The 20,789-nt window shown below is 35.9% G+C and overlaps 1 protein-coding gene and 1 non-coding gene across 3 annotated transcripts in view; one reads left to right on the top strand and one right to left on the bottom strand.

Annotated features, from left to right (window-relative positions):
- The window catches only part of LOC149087972 (protein dead ringer homolog), a 260,666-nt gene that overhangs the window by 85,922 nt on the left and 153,955 nt on the right, over nucleotides 1-20,789 (top strand). The window lies entirely within an intron of this gene.
- TRNAA-GGC (transfer RNA alanine (anticodon GGC)) lies at nucleotides 2,670-2,741 on the bottom strand. Its single transcript has one exon. It is a non-coding gene; the product is annotated as a tRNA-Ala (tRNA).

The raw sequence follows: 20,789 nt of genomic DNA, 5'->3' as shown, positions 1-20,789 counted from the left end.
TGCAGGGTCATAATCACTTGAGAGCAATCGGGGGCCCGATCTTTTGAGAGCTTCACGTGAAAGTCAGGTGGATGTGGAAAATGTCTTTGTCCCGGATTTTAATATGCCGCTGACGATGTGGACTGGTATGGTAGACCGTTACGTGGGAAGCTGTAGTGGGTGCTGATTTGTTCGATCATTATAGTAGCCTACCATTGCAAGGTGCACCTGAAAGTGTCATGTCCGAGAAAGGCTGTAACTAGGATAGGGCGGGGGGGGGGGAGTTTCTTCCCGGATGCTGGATCAGGAAGGGCGATGAGTTTACAATGTTTTCCTTGAAAATTATGGGATGGATGGGTGCTAAAATGGACACTTGCCCCGAGTGACAAAAAATTTTCGTTTGTTGTGCTGCCCCGTGTCCGAGCAACATTTTTGGCTTGAATCTGATTAGGCGGACATCGGTGAGCGCAAATTCAAACGCAGCATAACCTCGCTACAACGTTTCTTGATACAACGAGAAATGCTTCTACAAAAATTATTTTTTAAATCTTGTTAGAAAATGCCTATATTGTGGTACGAGAATCACTCTAGAACGATTTTATTTCTTGGTTCGCACAGTATCGTTATATCGAGCTTTCACTGCATCTGCTGGTCGTAACGAAAGTGTGAGACTTCCATCCAAGAATGTTTGATGACAGTGTCGTCATAGAGCTGTGGTGTTCTTGAGTGACAGGTTAAAGTTTTTTTTCGTAGCAGTACGTAGTTTAGAGCAGTATTCCTCAACCACCGGCTACTGGGGTCCTGAAATCAGTCAAACCTAACCCCTGAGTGGGTCACTATTTCATTTTTACTCATTAGTCTTGTTTCTGACCGGGTCTTCCATTCATTGAAAGAAAATCAACAGGGCCGCGGGCTTCCAAAGGTTGATAACCACTGTCCTAAAAAAAATATGCATTTCAATGGCTCAACGTGGAGGAAAAAGGTTGAGAAATAATTCCTTTTTTCAGTACCTCGCGATTCTGAAATCGATACGTGTATCTAACGCTATCGGGTATTTCATCGCGCTTTACGGTACCTGACAGCAACAGGTTGAAAAGATGCCCGATATTTGATTTAATTCCAGCGGAACAATGCGTTGAATCTTTCTTTCGTGTATCCAAAACGCACCTGAAAGATGAACCTGGATGTTACATAAGATGCTTAAAATTGTCTTGAGGTGGAGCGAAAAACAAAAGCCAAGGGAGAGAGATGCCTGGCAGTGCCGAGAGAAATTCCATCCAATCGAATGAAAAATGTCTTCAATCTTCCTCGTATTTGTTTCCAATTTACAAAACGGATCTTCATAAACAAGAACGAATCCAAGGTATCGCAACGAAAGGCGTTGGTATGTCAGGTACTTAATTTTAGATTCACCAACCACCCCTCGCATTTTTCTTTGTTGCTGTTTTCCTTTTATTTCAGCGTTTATCATGTGCCAGCCTGTGTGTGTGTGTGTTCTAAGAGATTCAAGGCAAAATAAGATTTGCACTAAAAGAAAAAGATTTCTGGAGGACTTTGGGAGGACTGACTGTGTGTCTTGATGTCCCGAAAATAAGAAGAGGAATAAAAAAAAACCTTTTCTTTTGGGGTCCGATAAAAGATTTTTCATTTTGGTTTCTGGTTACTTCGCTATGTGTGGTGCGCGGGACGAATTTATTTTAAGGTTGATAGGGAAGTGTGGAGGATGTGTGTGTATGTGGAAAAGAATATGGAGGATGTTCTCTCTCTCTCTCTCTCCTCTTGTTCTCTTCTTTGGAGATGGTTTAAGAAAAATAATTTTTCCTTATCTTCTTTCCTGAAGCTACTGTTCTGGCCTTTTTCCCGGTTTGATTCTAGTCTTGTGTTTTTAATGCGACGGGAATCTGTTTTTAGAGTTTAGTTCACTGTCTTTTTATTTTCTTGGAGACCCCTCTCCCCTGACAATGTATTGTAAGTACTGGCCTCTCCCATCCTCTTGTGGTGTTTTTTTGCTGTCTTTCTTAAATTGGCGCCTGTTCAGCCGCCTTGTGGCTGTCAGCGGTAAGCAGGCAGGCAAACTCAGTCAGTGCGTTTAGGTTTCCTCAATTTAATTTTTTTTTTTTCCTGCTATTTAAACTGGGTTCGAGCTTCCCTCCGTTTTTCCATTGTAATAAATTCTGGGGAAATTAGACTCGAATTTTGGTAGCGTTCCATCCCTCTAGTAGCACTTTTTTTTTTTTCACCTCTTGCTTTTTACATTTCACTTTCCCTAATGGGTGCGAAAAGGTATTTATCGCTGTCTTACGTCCGCCCCTGTTTGAAATACTGTTGCGTAACGACTCTTACAATGATGCGTTTATGATTGAATTGCATTACTTGGGTACGGCTTTTTTTTTATAATTAATATGGAACTGATTTTTTGCATATGACTTGCTAAAAATGGTTAATAAAATTGAAATGGGGACTTTTTTTTTTGCCGAGAATTAGCTCTTGTATACATGTATTTTCAAGCAATGCCCTAGAAACACTGGATTTTCAAAAAAAAAGCTTTGATAGCTATCGGTTTTCATACGATGGTGAGTAAACTGTAGTAACAATGCATACAGAAACGTCCTCTCCACTTGTCAATACAAGGTTCATCGAAATACTAGTTATTTGTGGAGATGAAGATTACAAGGAAGAAAATTCATCACTGCCCCCACGGGGACTCGAACCCCGGTCTCTCGCTTGCCGGACGAGTGCTCTACCATCTAAGCTATGGAAGCAGATAGAATATTTCAACCGTGGAGTATTTTTCGGGGGGGGGGGAATCCAGACAGCAATGGGTTTTCATACAATGCCTCAGTGAACAGTGGATTTTCGAAAAAGCCTTGGCAACAATAGGTTTTCATACAATGCCTAAACAAATAGTCAATTTTTATTTAATGCCCGAGCAAAACTTTGGCAACAATTTTCGAACAAAGCTTCGACAACGATTTTTGAGTAAAGCTTCCACAACAACCGGTTCCATACAATATCTGAGCAAAGTGGATTTTCGAGCAAATCTTCGACAACAATAGGTTTTCATACAATGCTCGAGCTAACAGTCAATTTTTATTCAGTGCTCAAGCAACAGGGGCTGGAGCACTGATGTTGACAGTGCTTTGACAACAATCGGTTTTTATACAATGCCCGAGCAAACAGTAGATTTTCGAAAAAGCCTCTGCAACAATAGGTTTAAACAATGCTTGAGCAAATAGTCGACTTTTATTTAATGCCCGAGCAAAGCTTTGATAACAATTTTCGAAGAAAGATTGGACAACAATCGGTTTCCATACAATGTCCGAGCAACAGTGGCTTTTCGAACAAAGCTTTCTTAACAATCGGTTTTCACACGATGCCCGAGCAAACACTAGTTTTTCGAACATCAAAGTGTTTACAAACAATTTCCGGGTGCAGAATGCTACTTCGAACATCATAACCTCTTCGATTTCTTTCTTCCTGTTTTTTAATATTAGAAATCTATTTTCTATCATAATCAAAAATTTATTCGAATTAATTTATTTAAGTCATTGTTTAGATAATTAAATTTGTATAGTTCTCCTTGAAAATCTAAATTTCATTTCATCAATTATTTGCAATTTAAAAATAAAATACAAACTTAATAGATGAAAATTTAATCTTTACATTAAATATAAACTAAATTGAAAATAATATATATAATTTTTCAAAAACCGAATGTCAATAAAGTATATCATTTTTTGAAAACCGTGAATTTTTTTTCCTTCAAAATTTTCAAGATGTGTAATTTTTGAAATCAAATATTTGTTTTATATCAATTAATTTCTTTTCTTTAATATTGGAATCCAAACATTAAACTTTATGATTTTTAATAACTTATAAGTCTTTTATTAGAGATAATTCGCGTTTTTTTTATTATAAATTAACAACACGAGAAAAATTTCAATGAATATAGCGAAGTTAAAAGAATTTTGGAAATTAAATTTTTTTTATTATCAATTTTTAATGCAAATATCATCAATCATTAAAATATTATTTCTAATTTTTAAAATTATTCCTCGAATAACTTTTCAGTACGATAAATAAATTCCAGAAACTTCTTAAAACACCGATGATAAAAGCAAAAAGAGAAGACAAAAATGAAAGCGAAAGATACACACATACCCTCCGTAATTAACAAAATTGCTTAATTACATAGCTAATTCATTATCCGTCGTCAATTACTCTTATTAATTCGCTTTAATCAACAACTTAACATTTATGTACTTTGATTAATGAAGTTAATAATATCACTGACAAGAGAAGAGTTCGGTCACCACACACAACACACTCACTTTAGAGAGAGAGAGGAAAAAAAATTATTATTATTATTAAGAATCTTCAATTAATAATCTCGCAAATAAATATGCAATAAATATAATAACGTAGTCTAAGATGTCCATTTAGGTTAATTAAAATAATATTCTTAATTTTTTTTATTAAATGACGGAATAATTTTAATATCCATTTTCTTCGGGAAAAGAAGAAATTCCTTTTCTGAGCAAAAAATAAAACATGAATAAAGATCTTCTTAAGCCAGATTTATAAGGAGCTTCTTTTCTCATGGCGTCTTGGCAAATTAAGATTTTTAAGAGAAATTATTATTTTTTGGTTTTATTAAAAGAAATGCGAGGGGATTCTTTTATGTTCTATGTATATATATATTTTTTTTTTAACCCAAAAAAATTTCTTGAAACTTTAAACCTTTTTACACCTTTTCCTGAGTTGTAACATTACGCCACTGCTTTTTCTTCATTTATTCGACTACAATACACATGTTGGACTTGCTTCATCGTCGGCTATTTTTTTCAGACTTAAGGTGGAGGGGACTTAAAAAAACAAATATGTATTTTTCAATCTAGAAAATCCCGGCATTTTTTTTTTTTCTCTCTCTCTCTCTCGTTTTATCTTCATTTTTACTTGTGAGATGATGATTATCTTTCCTGTATTATCGCGTGTGTGTGTGTGTGTGGAAACTTTGTTGTTTGTATAATTGATATGTTTTAAAAGGATTAAAAAGGATCAAGGATGAGTCTCTTTATTAAATATTGAACGTGAGGATTTAGTGGTTCGTTTTGTGTGAATAATTTACGGTTATTGTCGTTTTTACGGGGGAATTGGGAAAATCGTGTTATTGTGGACTCCACGCACTACGCTACTGATGTTATTGATGCATTGATTTTTTTTCCTCCAAGTCATTAGCACCGTCGTTGAAAGAATAATACCCATGTGCTAACTTTTATAACATTTGTTTGCTGGTCAATTTTATGGAAACCGATTGTTGTCAACGCTTTGTTCAAAAATCCACTGTTACGTAAGCATTGTATGGAAATTCTATAGGTGTCGGAGATTTTTTTTTTCCTCCAAGATTCGGTTTTTTCATACGATAGTGAGTAAACTGCTTGTTGTCAAAGCTTTTTTTTTTTTCACCAGGGTAATCCATTGTTGCTTGGACAATGTTTGAAAATCCTTTGTTTGCTCGAGCAGTGCTTGAAAGCCCATTGTTGTCGAGGTCTTTTCTGTCTACTGTTTGTTCGGCATTGTTAACTTGTAACTTCATAATGTTAACTTGGGAACGAAGCGTTTATTTGGGCAAGTGACCCATAAATGCCTCGTGAGTATCAAATCATCAGGCATGATCATTGAGTACTCTTCGCTACTCACGAGAGTTTTTTGAAGATGAGTCATACACTCTTGAAAATTTGATATAATATCGAACACTATAATTAGTGAAGAAAGAACCGTTCGGAAATAAATTATATTCCTTATTATATAATTTTATGTATAAGATAAAATTTTTGTGAACAAGAGGTCCTCAGCATTTTTTCACACAGCGAGCACCGCCAATACCCATTATCAGAAGATCACCTGTGTAGAAACTTATATGGTATGTATTATATGTATGGCTGATTGTTGAATGCAGTGTTCATGAGAACTAGATCGATACTTATAGCGTGAAAAAAAAACTGATATAAGCCTCGAAAATTTTCGGGTACTTTGTGAGCACCATGGTGCTCTCAAGCAACAAATTAAAGATGCTTATTAGACTCATGAAATATTGCGTCGGATATTATTACCGTAATTGTTGACCATCGGTCAAGAACCCTTCAGAAGAGACTATATTATTTTTATTACGTAATTTGCTTTTCAAATAGCATAACGTAGCACGATGTCTTCTACGTTTTTGAAGTCGCGAGCACCGTCAGCTCCCATCATCGTCAGAAGAGCACCCATACAACAATTTTTATCCACGTTAATGCCCAATATGCTAAGACTTATCATGATAATGCTAGTAGTTGCTACGAAATTTGGCGTTTGCTTGACGAATCCCATGCTATGGCGGCTAGGAAATCGACATTGGTGCCTAAAATTTTCTATTCACGATGGCTACGTTGGAGTCTAAGGATGAAACTAAACTTTCTGATTTCATTAAAGCATGTCTCTTAACATGGGAAGAGGTTATTAAGTTCTAGAGAAGTCTAAGGAAAACCCCCTTATATTTACCATATTTCTTGAACAAAAACCATGTTCGGCTCCTATGGAATTTCGACTGACGCCTAAACATTTTTTTCATAATCGATATCTCATGACATAAGCATCGATGACTCTCTTGCTTCCAAGCAACAGGTTGAAGATGACTTGCAAAGTCATGACGTACAAGATATAGCGTTGGAGATGCTATCTCGTTGATCAGTGATCATCGGTCAAGAAAAGTTTGCTCGACCTGATTCGCATCGAAGACAATGATAATATCTCCGGATATACAGTGGCGTAGGCGCTATATCAAAAATAAACCCGTCATCAGGAATAAATAAACTTTAGTTTCCGGAACCCCCACCCCCGACGCCTCCGCCATCTTTCTCGTATATCCTGTTTTGAACGTGAAACGATGGTATTTTGCCAAAATAGCGGCTCAAAAGATTTACGATATCATTCGTTTCATTTAAAACGTAACCGTAAATTATTTTTATCAGATATAACTGTTACGAGAGAAAATTATGAGAAATAGAGAAGAAGAACTGTCTGGTTGGTGAGAGAGAAAGTGTGTGCGGAGAAGACCATGGCGATGGCTTTATTTATTCGTATTATTTTCCTTTTCGGTAAATTGCGCATTGTGTTTATGTTTCCGACTTGGAAAAGTCCGAAAGATGATAAAAAGATATTATTTATCCCAAAAACGGGGGTTTGTGGTGGTGGGGTAAAAATATATAGCGCTCTCTATTCTCTCCAATGTTCAGTTTTGTTGAGCATTAAAAATTTTTGCTCGCTTTTCTGGTCCATCTCTAATTAATGCCTGGGATTTGCATTCGCCTTTTTGAGATCATTTATATTAACTGAAAAGTCATAGGAGAGGGTTGGTTGGTGTGTGTGTGTGGGGGTCCCTCCTTTCTCCCAATGTATTCCTTGTTCATAAACGACCCTAAAAGCCAATAATAGTGATAAGAGTTTTCTGTAGGAAAATGACGATGGCGGGCGGAAAGACTCCAGAGAAGAAGAAGAAAAAAAAAGTAAAATCACAATAATAATAGCGATAATTATTCCTCCTCCCGAAAAGTTTTCCAGTTGATAATTGAAGCATACACTCGTATAATACGTAGTTTCCTGTTGTTTTTGGTGCGTTTTGCTAGTGTGTGTGTGTGCGCGTACGTTCATACATCATAAGCCCTCCCATATGTTTGTGTAATCTTCAATCCGTTAGAGTCGAAAATTTGTTTTCCCCTCCTCCTCCTTCCACAAATTCATGGATTTTTCCCTTATTTTCAGTCCATGCCATCTTGTTGACAGATAATCTGTATCTTCGGATGATGATGATGATAATTCTTTATTTTTTAATATTTTGTTTTCGTACGCGGTGGGTACCGCGTGTACTGAATTAGAGCTTCATGATGTAAATAGAAAATTCTAGAAGGAGGGAAGGGGTTGAAGAGATAGATTGAAGGGGGGCTTCGGGACGAGAAAAAAAAAAAATTATCCACAGAGAATGATTGGGACGAGTTGGAGAATTGATGTTCTCGTGTGTTTATACATGTATGTGAGTGAGAGCTTCACCGTGACTTGTCTTCAAACCGAAATAAATGGACATTCCGCTTTACCTACCTACCTCCCTCCTATATACACACACACGCCGAAAATATCCGACATTGTGCTCGACAACGTCTGTAATTAATTGGACATTTCTGCCTCGACTAATGCAATTAGTGAACTGCCTCATTATCTAAGTCCAACATCAGAGAGAGAGAGAGAGACCTTTTCTAAAAATCGATTATCACCGAAGATGAATAATAATGGAGAATGATCATCTATTGGGAAAGGAGAGAGAGGAGATGGAATAGAGGCTAGCACAAATGCCCCTCTCTTTCTTCTACTTTTTATAATTTTATTTTTTGAAAATTTTACGCATATTTCTTTGCTTGGAATGTCTGTGTGTTGGTCTTTCTCTCCCTCTCTCTCTCCGCCCCTCGAAACACTGAATATCTCTCAAACTGATCCGAAATCAGTGTTTCTTTTCTTATTGCTATTTCCATTCCCACCATTACCACCACCACCATCATCATCATGGATTGATGCGTTTTAAAGGCCAATGGAGAAGAGCAGCAGCAGTAGATATAGATCCAAAGTACAGAAATCCATGTGATCTTACGGGATCGAGCGTGGTAAAGCGGTCTTTTCATTTATCATTTTCGACGGGAAAACGGTTTTAAGTCGTTCGTTTTCGGTATTTCCCCCCGTCTGTCTTCGCCACCATCTTAACTGCCTTTTGTTGTTTCATCTCTGGTGCCATACCTACCCTCTTCTACCTCTCTCTTGTACTTGTCGTTGTCGTCATCCACCTCTCGATGTTCGAACCATCACCTCTTAAAACACAAGAAGAGGCTGTTATAATCATCGTCGACATTTCGTTTCCCGGTGTGTGTTGAGATGGGTAAGGGGGTGGTTGAGAAAGAGAGAGAGGGAGCCGTAAGAAAATTAAGACGAAGTGATGTTCTCTTCGATGTTTCTTCTCCCTTGAACACAATCAATCACCTAAATTTTCCATTCGTTCTGTAGATGGATGGATACATGGTAAGAAGAGAGAGTGAGAGGATGCCCGGGATAACGTCCAGACGAAAAGAGCCTCCTCCTTACTCTTCTCCACCATTCCATATTCTCCCCCCCCCCCCCCGTCTTGGTAGAAATTTTAAAAGTTTTCGTTTTAACTGAAAATTTTAAGAAAGTTTTCTCCTGTCCTGTCCCTCTTTCCCCCCCCCCCCATACTACTAACACTACACGCGCGCCATCTACTAGCCAGCCACACCGCCCGTTCTGTTCTGTTGTGTGTGTGTCGCGCGGATGTGTTGACGGGAATTAATGTTTTAGCGTTTGTAGTAAGATTTTCCTTTAAGAAAACACTTGATTAATGCCCCTGATCTTAGCGTGCTTTTAATTACTGGTGTGTCTGTGTGTCGTCAAACGTTTCTCTCTGTGTTCGAGAGGAAAAGTGTACTGCTGCTGCTGCTGCGACGAAATCTTTGGAATTTCGGAAATCTTTGTCAAACTGGGTATACCGTGTTGCGGTGGTGGTGGGAATAAGAAGGGGGGGAAGGTGTTTTAGAGACACGTATATTAGAATGCCAAAACTTGCTTCCACACCCATAGTTATTTGTTGTATGTGTGTGTGGGAATGAGAGAGAGAGGGGACCATGTGTAGTGTAATATGCACTATGCATGTTGGAGTTGCGGTGGGAGGGGGGTGACGTTGAAAATACAGTACTAATTTTCGAATATTGGAAGTAAGAGGTGTTGTTGTTGTTTTGAGAAATCCATTACAAGTTTTCAAAACTTCTTGTTGTTCGTAAAAATGAAGAAATGACACAAACGGATGTTGTAATTTTCGGGTTTAAAATCGCACTTGACTGAAAATTTTCCATCATTTCGGCTATTTTTCATGGCATGTGTCTTTCGATAGCCGTTAATCCTTTTTCGGAACGGGCGTAGACGGCAATCACCGTGTGGAGTTTTGATTGAATGCTCTTTTGTGATACGCTATGTTTATGCCACTGGTTTTTACTTTACTGTACGTAGACATCTCACAAACTTGAAATTCCATTCCCAGAGAGAAATGGAATGATAATCAATTACTTCAGTGGGGAATAGCAAAGAAAAAGGTCATTGATAATAATTTGTAACTTCCACAAAATATTACCATTATCCTATCAATATTCTCGCTACTTTAGACCAGTGTTTCCCAAAGTGGGCGATGGGAATGGTCCGGGGGGGGGGGAATAGAAGCTTATCTACATAGGATCCAATGGATTCGCTTGAGGTGCGGGGTGATGGGGGAAGAAATTTTTCTGAAGAAGAGGGCGTGGAAAAAAAGTTTTTGGAATCTATGCTTTGGATCATACATGTTCAACCCATTGCCCGAGGGTGAAATGGGGCTATCGATTTCATCTTATGTGGCCCGCGACCTCAAACCTAATTTTGTAAAAATGAGCTGAGTGATTCATTTTCAGATAACTTAAAGGACCAGCGGCATATTCACAGGTATGTGGTATATACAGCATATTTACGAGTCCCTTGAGTGATCTGGAACTGTGCCGCGGGCCACTCAAGGGACTCGTGGCATATTTACTGTTTTCTTAAGTGATCCTTGGTGCAGATTCACATAACTTAAATGTCCAGCATCACATTCCCAAGACATTCAAGTGGCCTGAATCGCATTCGCAGGTCATCCACGCGATCCGCGGCATATCAACAGAGCATTTAAGCAGCCTTGGCGTTCAGTTCCACATCACTCAAGTTGCCGGTGGCACAGTCCCAGATCACTCAAACAGCCCATGACACGTTTACAGATTACTTGAGTGACCCGCGGCTCATTTACAGATTACTTGAGTGACCCGCGGTGCATTTACAGATCATGTAAGTGACCCGCGGTGCATTTACAGATCATTTAAGTGACCCGCGGTGCATTTACAGATCATTTAAGTGACCTGCGGCACAGTTCAATATCACTTAAGCAGCCCGCGACACGTTTTCAAATCAATGAAGTGGCCTGCACGAAGGTTCAGCACCCTAGCTTTAGACACAAATCTCTCGAAGTTTTCGGTAAATAATTATCAACAAATTGTGATAAGTTTTTGAAGAATACAAAATTTAGTCTCGGCAGCCATTTTCCCCCATGATGAAAAGTCCTACGACGAAACCAGCTGCCGAAATGGAATCCCTTCCGCAATTTTATCATTCCTATTTAATGAAAGGGTTAAGAGACAAAAGCACACGCTTGTGTTATACAAATTCTCTTCCCATCCATACTCCCCCCCTTTTCTTCTGCACGAAACAACCATACACGTTCCCAATATGCACAATGTGCCAAATGGGCGTAGGTGCAAAAAAAAAAAAAAAGAAGTAAATTGTGACGTCATATACCCAACGCCTTTTTGCCGCTTCTTTTTACCCGGGACTACCGAGAGCTAATAATCACTCCCGAACACAGGTGTATACGACTGTACGGAAAAAGGGGGTTTTTGTCTGTTATGTGGTATGTACGCGTTATATTCTCGACACACCCATTCACGCTACACGGTCGAAGAGCACGATATCGATTCCTTTTTAAGCTTTGGCGGGCCATTATCTATCTGTGTGTATGTTAGCTAGCCTAGCACAACCCTTTCTATACTTAATAGTTCCACCTTCTCTTTCGGCAAGAACACGCTCGCTCTCATTTACATATTAGTTTATTATCTAGATCAGGGGTCTTCAACGTATGGCCCGCGGGGCCCCATTTGGGCCCTCGGAGCTGTTTGTCGTGGCCCCACCGACCATGTTTAGCAAATGGTTGAAGACATTGAAAAGGCGATTAATTCTAGAATTAATGAAATACATGATTATTTCCGAATTAATGAAAAAAATAATAATTTCGGAATTGTGATCAAAGAAAAAATTTCGGAATTAATCGAAGAAATAATTCTAGAATATATCAATTAAAGAAATAATTTTAGAATTGGTGAAAAATGATTCTAGAATAAATTGATAGTAGTTCAGAATTAATGAAAGAAATAATTTCAGATGAATTGATGAAAATTTTCAAAATTACTGAAAGAAATTAATTTTTGGATTGGAGCAATTAATTTCAGAATTAGTGAGAAATAAAAAACATGAATCAATTAGAGGCTTAATTTGGAAATTTGTGTTAGAAATTATTTCACTATTAATGAATAGATGATTGCATAATGATTAAAACAAATGATTTTAAGATATATTGAGAAGAAAATAAGTTTTCATAATTATATTGATATAAATAATTGAAAAATCATTCAAAGTGATAAATTGAAAAGATTGATACATAAATCATTTGAAGTGACTGATTCAGATCAAAAATCATTCAGAAACTTTTTCAGAATTGGTGAAGACAGTGATTTACGAACTAATCAAAATTGATAATTTAAAAAAAATAAATAATTTTAAAATAAATGTCTTCAATTTTATTTTTACCCCAATAACAACTTGGGCGCCTCTTCTATTAAAATGTCACTGTAAACTACACGAGTAAGCTCTTGTACAAAAATTGTTTCCGAAAAAATTTCAAATTTTCTAGAAAAATTCGTTTATAATCGAATTTCGACTTAAGGAGGGTCTCCTACCTTTTAACATGGTAAAAACTTTCTTATGTAGAAATATTATTTATCCATTGATTTTTCAAATTTTTACCACGTATACCTTGATTGTATATGCCAGTAGTGCGCAAACTTTTCGGGCCAGGTATGCGGTATTTCTGCGGCTTGCGGGCCGGAAACTTTATATGACCTGTGTGTTTTACCATACAATTTCAGTGATTTTGGACGTGTCCCAACTTTTTGATAAAATTTCCCGTTTCTTTCCTGTCATTTTCAATGAGGCTTACTTGAGCTTTTGAAATCAAGAATTAGGATTTTTTTCGTAACTTTTCATAATTACTATAATATAATTTATATCCTAATTCATTATATAGTAACTTATAAACATATTCATCTCTCATATATTTGTCTAACATATAGTTCCATTTTATTTGGTGAAGTATAAATTTTCACCCATGGAGTCTTTCGGAAGCCCGCTTTTCCGTAATTAGTGATTTGTCAGCAATTTTAGCAACTTTACTTGCCTTAGACAAGTTTTGACTGTAATTAACAACTTTATTTGCCTTTTGAAATTTTTTGTCCGCAATTGGCAACTTCACTTTGAAATTTTTTGGTTGTAATTAGCAACTAAATTTGTGTTTGACAATTTTTTTGGCGGTAATTTGTGATGCCCCATATGGATCCTGATATTCCTTTTTATGAAGGAACTATGATCAGCCTAGGTATTTATTGTGTTGTGTGTGTATTGATATGTTACTACTGGAACACCACAGCCGGGCCAGACGGAACTCCTTGCGGGCCGTGGTTTGCCCATCACTAGTATATGCTATCCCATGCCTGTAGAAAATTGTACACAACTCCTATATTTAATTTATTGCAAATTTTCGAGAAAAAAATAATTGAAAACGGGTTGTAGGAGTGATGAAATTGCATGAAATCAATGTAGAATAAAAAACGATTAAAAATTAAAGAAGCTTCAGTTCATAACATAATGAAAAAGGTTGAGATTTTATCGTCTCACTGTTATTCAAAATTAAACTTTAAAAATTTCAATTTTTTTTTATAACCCAAGTATTTATGAATGGATCTAAAATATTTTTCGTTATTTTATGAACTGAAGTTTCCTTTACCTTGAATCAATTTTTATTCAAATGTCATGGAACTTTATCATGCTCGTGAAAGCTGTTTTTCCCTTTAATTTGTAAAAAAATTAAGTATTGGAGATACGTAATATGTCGCACTAACGTAGGATAGCATTATACACAATCAAATATGTGATAAAAATTTAAAGTAAATCATTGAATATAAATAATATTTCCTACATGAAAGTTTTTTGCCATGTTAAAGAGGCACGAGACCATAGGATGAAAAAAAATTCAAATTATCATGGATTTTCCAACAATTAATTCCTGAAAATATATTTTTTTTTGACAATTGTCGTTAGTCAGTTTTTTTTCCAAACTGAAATCCAATAAAAACAAAAAATACTTTCAGTAATTCCAGAACCTGTTACATCGATATACGTCCTAAAACTAATTTAAACAAAAAAAAACGAAATTTCCGTCGGTCTAAATGTAATTAAAGAATTTAAAATTTATACATTTTAAATTTTTTTTCATTTAAAAAAACTTTTTTCTTATAAATAATAATCTACAGCTTTAAATACATTTTTTTTTTTTAAAACTCGTTAAGTATAATTTCAAATATCCGACGTCATCATCTTGGCCGGAATTATTCATAAATACTTCATTTTTCCCTCGTAAAAGGTCCCTTTTTACTTTTTCACTATATGTAAAAGTTTAAAAAACAATTGTGTTCGTCGTTTAATTATAAATTAAGATTTTAATTACATTCGGTTCGTGGCGATAATTAGCAGTGGAATAACTAATGCGACGACTCTCTCGGAGAAAATTTTCCTCACTACTACTTCAAAATGAATATTATTATTTAGTTTTTTTCTTATTGGACAAGGATGAGAAGGAAAAAAAAGTGAAAATTTCATACATATAATAAGCGTTTTAGCCATAAGGAATCCCTGATTCCTTCTCTTAAGAAATTTATTTACTAATCACAAATACCGAAGAAAAGAGGTAAAATTCCAAAAAAAAAAAAAAGAATAAATGAATTTACAGATTTACCTTTTGAATTAAGTATTCAGAGTATTGTGGTAAATTTTTGGTTATTTTTATTTATTCATTTGGGTGTTTTTTTTCCGTATGCATTAGAAGAATTAGTTATTCAAAAATTTTCAATTTTCTTTTTTTTTTCGATTTCAGTTCTGTGAAATGTGGTCTAAAATGGTTTGTCGTGTTTTTTTTTTGTCGTCTCATCTTTGTTGTTTAATGATGCAGATTGTTTATTATGAATTTATTATTATCATTATTAATGAGTTTTCAAACTGGGGAAAGTTTTCGGTTTTTATCTCTGAAGGCAATTTTCAAAAGACTTTTGAGAAGTTAATAAGAAAACGTGTGTATGATTATTTTTATCATAATTATAATTTGTGATGTGCCAATTTCAATTTTTTTCCCCCCTAGTTATTAGGATTGTCTTTTAAGCGTTTGTGATTAGTTTCTTGGTAATTATTATTTTTTCTTTAAATTTAGGAGTATGAGGTATTTTTAAAAATACATGATATAGATAATCAAATGTAAATATGGAGGATTTTTTTAAGTAAGCGATGTAAATTTATACAGTGTTTGTGGTAGTTTTATGAAAAATCGAGTGGGGGTTTTTTTGTAATTAAATTATTTTAAGCTGATTGGTTCTTGTTGATTCGAGAAATAAAGATTGGGGATATTTTTGAATTTGATTATATTGTATGTAAAATATCTTGTTGATAGTGATAAATATGGTTAATTAATTAGCTGAATTTTTATAATAGTGGTACTTACCACTGAACCTGCCAGAATGGGGTTTTTTTTGTTTTATAGGCCTACTTCCCGACAGATCCCGTGTTAGAGATACACAAATAAATCTGTCAATGCTAAGTTGTTTTTTTTTTAAGATATAGTAGTTTTCGATAAATTGAGCGGCTTATACTTGTCGATAAATCTGCTGTTATACTGACAATTAAATCGGGGATTACGAAGCTAAAATTTCTGATAAATGAGTTGCTTATAGCGTTTAATTGCATGTGAATCGGCTGCTTATGTAGCTTTTATATAGTACTTGTCGACAAATTTTATCGAACCTTGTGGTGCCAGTCACTATTCAATGTCAATAAATCGGCTGCTTACAGCTTATAATTGTCATTAAATCGGCTGCTTACAGCTTATAATTGTCATTAAATCGGCTGCTTACAGCTTATAATTGTCATTAAATCGGCTGGTTACAGCTTATAATTGTCATTAAATCGACTGCTTACAGCTTATAATTGTCGGTAAATAGGCTATTTGTAGTTTGTACATCTGTAGCTTTTCTTCTCTGTTGGTATGCTGCTTATAGCTATACTTTTTAGGTGTATTTCTCTATAATTAAGTTGTTTATAGCTATACTTTTTGATAAATCGTATACAAGTGTAATAATGGATAAATATCTATTGTTAACAGCTTTAATAGTGAATAAATCGGTATTTCATGAAGCAATAATCAACGTATATAATTACCCGTAACTCTCTGCGAACTCTAACAGCAATAACCGATCAACCATAGGGATTTCGCAAATGATGACCTATCAACAGGCCAAGCTTTATGACTGATGTGAAAAATGTGCTTATCAAGTTTGAACAAGTATATTTTGAAACAAGAAACAAATTTTTCTAAATTAGTATTTCACGTTAATGTCATTTCATGTGTTGAAATGTCAAGGGATTTGAAAGGGGGTTAATACACGAATTTTAAAACTTTTCAGGGGTAAATGAGATAAGGAAATTTTCAAAAATACGTGTTTCGATGGGATATTATGTAAAAAAAAATAGTGATGGAAGGAGAAAAAAAAGTAATTTCTAATGGAACTGACCCTTGTTCCGACACAACTCCGACCTTATCCAATTTCCCATAATCCATTCGAAATTTCATCTGATAAGCCCATTTTTAACAGGAAAAAAAAAAGAAAAACTTCCAACACGACCAGTCATAAGGTAGGAAAAAGTAAAATATAAAAGTGGACGCCCACACTAACATGGGGCTTCTTTCAAAGACCACCCGTGGCCATGTGTTTAGGCTGTCATTTCGGTCTTAACATCACATGTATATATAATAATTTAGTTTCTTCTATTCATTATTTAAAATATATATATATTGAAATTGAACTCTTAGGTTATTGAACTTTTTTTCAGTGATTTTTTTTGTTTTTTTGGCAGGGCCTGTGAGACCCTTATTAGAGATAAGTTCATGAAGTGCAGTGATGTTTTCTTCTCTTCTCCAAAAGAGATTTTTTAGTTGTCAATCACAGCTTTAAAACCAAAATAATAAAAAAAAAATACCGTGTGTCACGTGACTCGGTTGTTGTTTCTTAACGCGTTGACTTGACGGACATGGAAAAAAAAATAAATAAAATAAAACATTTTCTTGGCGGCAATTCTTGTTGAAGCAGTCGTTACCGCGGCGCTTTTCGATCATCACTTTTCCCATGGAGTTTTAAAAATGCCTTTCTTTTTGAGTCTGGTACATCGCCAAACAACCATCAACGCGGTCAGGAAACCAACTACAGTTTGGGGAATTAAAAACAAAAAAAAAATTTTTTTTGGCTCCTATGGGGAGATATTTTTTTGCGTTTTAAATAGAAAAAGGAAAGGGTTCGATTCCCTCAAGAAGAGAAAAGAATAAAGAAGGTAGGAGCATGTGTGTGTGTGCTAAATGGCCTTTGTGTTCCATTTAAGTGCCTTGAAGGTATTCCGAGAACTCTGGAAATGAACTAAGTAGTGTCTTTCTCTCTCGCTATATCTTTCTCTCTACCAATTAGCGAGTTGTTGATGATTTTTAATTATCCTTTCTTAACCGATCGGTGAGCGAGGAGGTTAATAGCTGAGATTCTTCTCGTAGTTTGCACACAATATTGGTCCGATTCGTGATAACTTCTGTTGAGGGTCAATGTGGTTTCGTTGAAAATCTTAATTTTCTGAAGGAATTTATCAGAAATGCGGGCTGATTCTGAAATGCTATAATTTTAAAGGCGTAAGATAAGCAGTGTTCTCCATCCATCGGCAGCAAAATATTTCACCTAATAGGCCTATAATCTACATAATTTGAGATTTAAAAAAAAAAAAGAAGTACTCTCTCTCTCTCCTAAATTTATTTTTGTATTTGCCTTCAGCCTGTCTGCAAATCATTTTTCCTACTTATTTTTTGCCGGTCCGCAAATTATTTCTGCTATTTATTTATCTTCGGCAGGGCTCCCACTCGTCATACTTTTTGGTAAAATGTCCTACTTTCTACGTTTTGTTCTTTTTTTCTGGGTTTTGTCCTACTATTCCTACTTACTTTTTTACCAAATCTTGTCAACAATTAATTCGCGAAAACTTTTTTTAAATGAAGGAGTCATATCGAAATATTGCCAAATAATACAAATGTAGTAGATTGCAATTAATGATTCTGCCAGAACAGTTGAAGGTTCATGAAACGTCTCTCACTAGACATTTATAGGGTCAGACTGAAGGAGCATTCGGAATTACACAGTAGCATATTAATAAGCTTTATTCAAACATTAATACAATAGCTACGGAGAAACACGACCGACCGCAATCCGACTAGAATCCGAACAGCGCGCGTATTGAAGCTCGCGTTCTGCGCTGTTGCCAAATCATACATATATATAACATTATAACAGTTCAGAAAATTATTTTTGTGAGTTAGGATAGAAAAAATAATTTTGTATTTACTACTTCATGGTCTTGGGCAGCAACTAACATTATACCGGACCATTGCATTGTACAGTAACTAACATTCGTCATTCAAAATTATTGTGTACAGTTTATGTACAGGTGAAACAATAGTTTGTGTAACAAAGCACTTGGATACATAGGCCTGTTATTTTCGATGCAAGTGCCACTCTACGAATTTTTTAATCAGACCCATACGTCCCGTTTCTACGGGACACAAGCATTCTCTCCGTTCCTGCAAAATATTGTTCGTGTGTCCTCCGATTTTCGTAAAAAAATGTTCAGTTTTTCACTTTTTTCAGTTCTAAGTTATTTTTTATTTTCAGTCACAAATTCGATTGTCGCAAGACCGTGTATATGTACGTATATCGGTAGAAAAAGTTCATCTTTTTTACCCATGCCATGTTGGACATAGATACCGGAACCGCGAGGACTCAATTGTGCTTGCCACCCCCTCCTCCCGAAAGACTTTGTGACAGGGCCTGCCCCCCCCCCTCCCCCGAATTCATGGATATACGATGTAATTGTATTAGCGTATACAGTGCATGTCCCCCATGCTGACGATCCTGAATCTCGTACACGTGGAATGTCCAGCAACTGTGCCCCAAGGATAAAAAAACCGTACAGAAAACGCGCATTTAGTAGAAAGTCATCGCATGATTATTATTTTAAGAGTACCTACCGTACTAAATATAGGTTTGGAAGTCTACGGGAACATCATTCATTAGAACGGGATTGTTTAAAAGTTAGAAAGAATTGGATACCATGGCGTGGCACGGGTTGGCCACCCTTAAATTTGAGTGTTTTTACGTGGAAACATAACAAGAATTGCAGCAAATTCCTTACTGACAGTATTAATTAAATTTCCTTATATATAGAATATCTCATTTTTGTAATTTACTATTCATTTTTTGACTCGTGGAGAGCGAATTTTGGCGTGGCATACGTAAAATTCGCATGTCTACTTTCTTGGAATTCATCATTTGCCAAGAACCACTGTCGCAAATGACTATTCCTGGAATTAATAGCATCTTATGGCAATTTTTGAGATTTTTGACCGAATGGGTGCGCTCTATCGGTGAAAAAAATAGGCGATGAGAATAAATAATTTTTGATTTAATGGTGCCTAAATAGTCCACTAGAGCCTAAACGCGTCACTTTCACTTATTCCTAGACGAAAAATATTAGTCCTAACCCCTTAAATTCATTTCAGAATCGCCCTATATAAAAATAATCAGTCGCACGTGGCTCTTCCTGGAATCTGTGGTTTCTTTTGTTTTTTTTTCTGGATTCTTTTCCGAAGTTGTTTGCGTTTGATTCCCGGAAAAACAAAATTTCATTTCCTCCTCTTATTTATTTATTTTTCTTCTAAGATCTTATCTGGCTTCCCGCCATGCCCTTGAAGCAAGCAGTTTTGCCTAAAACCCAATGCGATACATGAGAAATCGTTGTTTGTAGCCTAAGAATGGTCTCTTTTGAACTTCATAAACGTCGATTAAAATGCTGTTTATTAACCCCTTGACCAACGCATGACCTTTCCAAAACCAATTTATGCGTGGTTTGGTGGATGATTGACACGGACGTCATCAAGTCCATATCCGGCTATGGATTATGAACAGCATTGCACTTTGTTTTTCCTTGTTTACGTCTCGATGTGCAAATTTCCGTACTCGTTGCTCCAAGTTGCCATCAGGTCATTTGAATTTTTGAATTTGGAATTTTTCATTTTAGGTTGGATCAGCATTCCAGCTGAACAAAAATCTAAGAGGAAATATGTGTTATATAAGATTCTTCGGCGTCATAATCCTCCATAATCGACAAACAAAAACAGTCCAGATATGTAGATTTTGTCCATTTCTGGGGGATTAGTCACACTCTCGTCCACAGTCCGAGAATGACTAGGACTGGTCGCGGTCCAGAGCGCCGCCATGCGGAAGTTCTGCATCAACAGTTCTTCTTTATATCTAAGAGAATTTCTTTCCAGTGTCGTCAACTTCTGAGACACTGGAGAGGACATTGGGCCCAATTAAGATTAATACTTGGTGTACAACAACATTATCCTAAATATAGCTTATTACGAGACTGAATTGGAACGAGGTTATTTCTGGCGATTTTTTTTTTTTGTTTCAATTTACCATTTATATTAAGACGCATTATATACGCATCTGTAATAACTTCGTTAAGCAGCTTAATTTATTAATGATGTTAAGAATAATTACATCCATCATGATGTCGTAAGACTGAGTAAGATGGAGAGAAATGACTCAATAGAATGGATTTTTTTCCCCCTTGAAAGGGTGAGTCTGAAGTTAAACTTGGTTATAGAACAGCATTTCTCAACCTGTGGTCCGTGACGATGG

Source organism: Pholcus phalangioides, unplaced genomic scaffold (assembly GCF_987345545.1).
Source record: "Pholcus phalangioides strain wild (caught in Gottingen) unplaced genomic scaffold, Ppha-v1.0 ptg000003l_1, whole genome shotgun sequence".
Lineage (NCBI taxonomy): Eukaryota > Metazoa > Arthropoda > Arachnida > Araneae > Pholcidae > Pholcus > Pholcus phalangioides.
The sequence above is the reverse complement of the archived record's forward strand: the minus strand, read 5'-3'. Positions and strand labels throughout refer to the sequence as shown.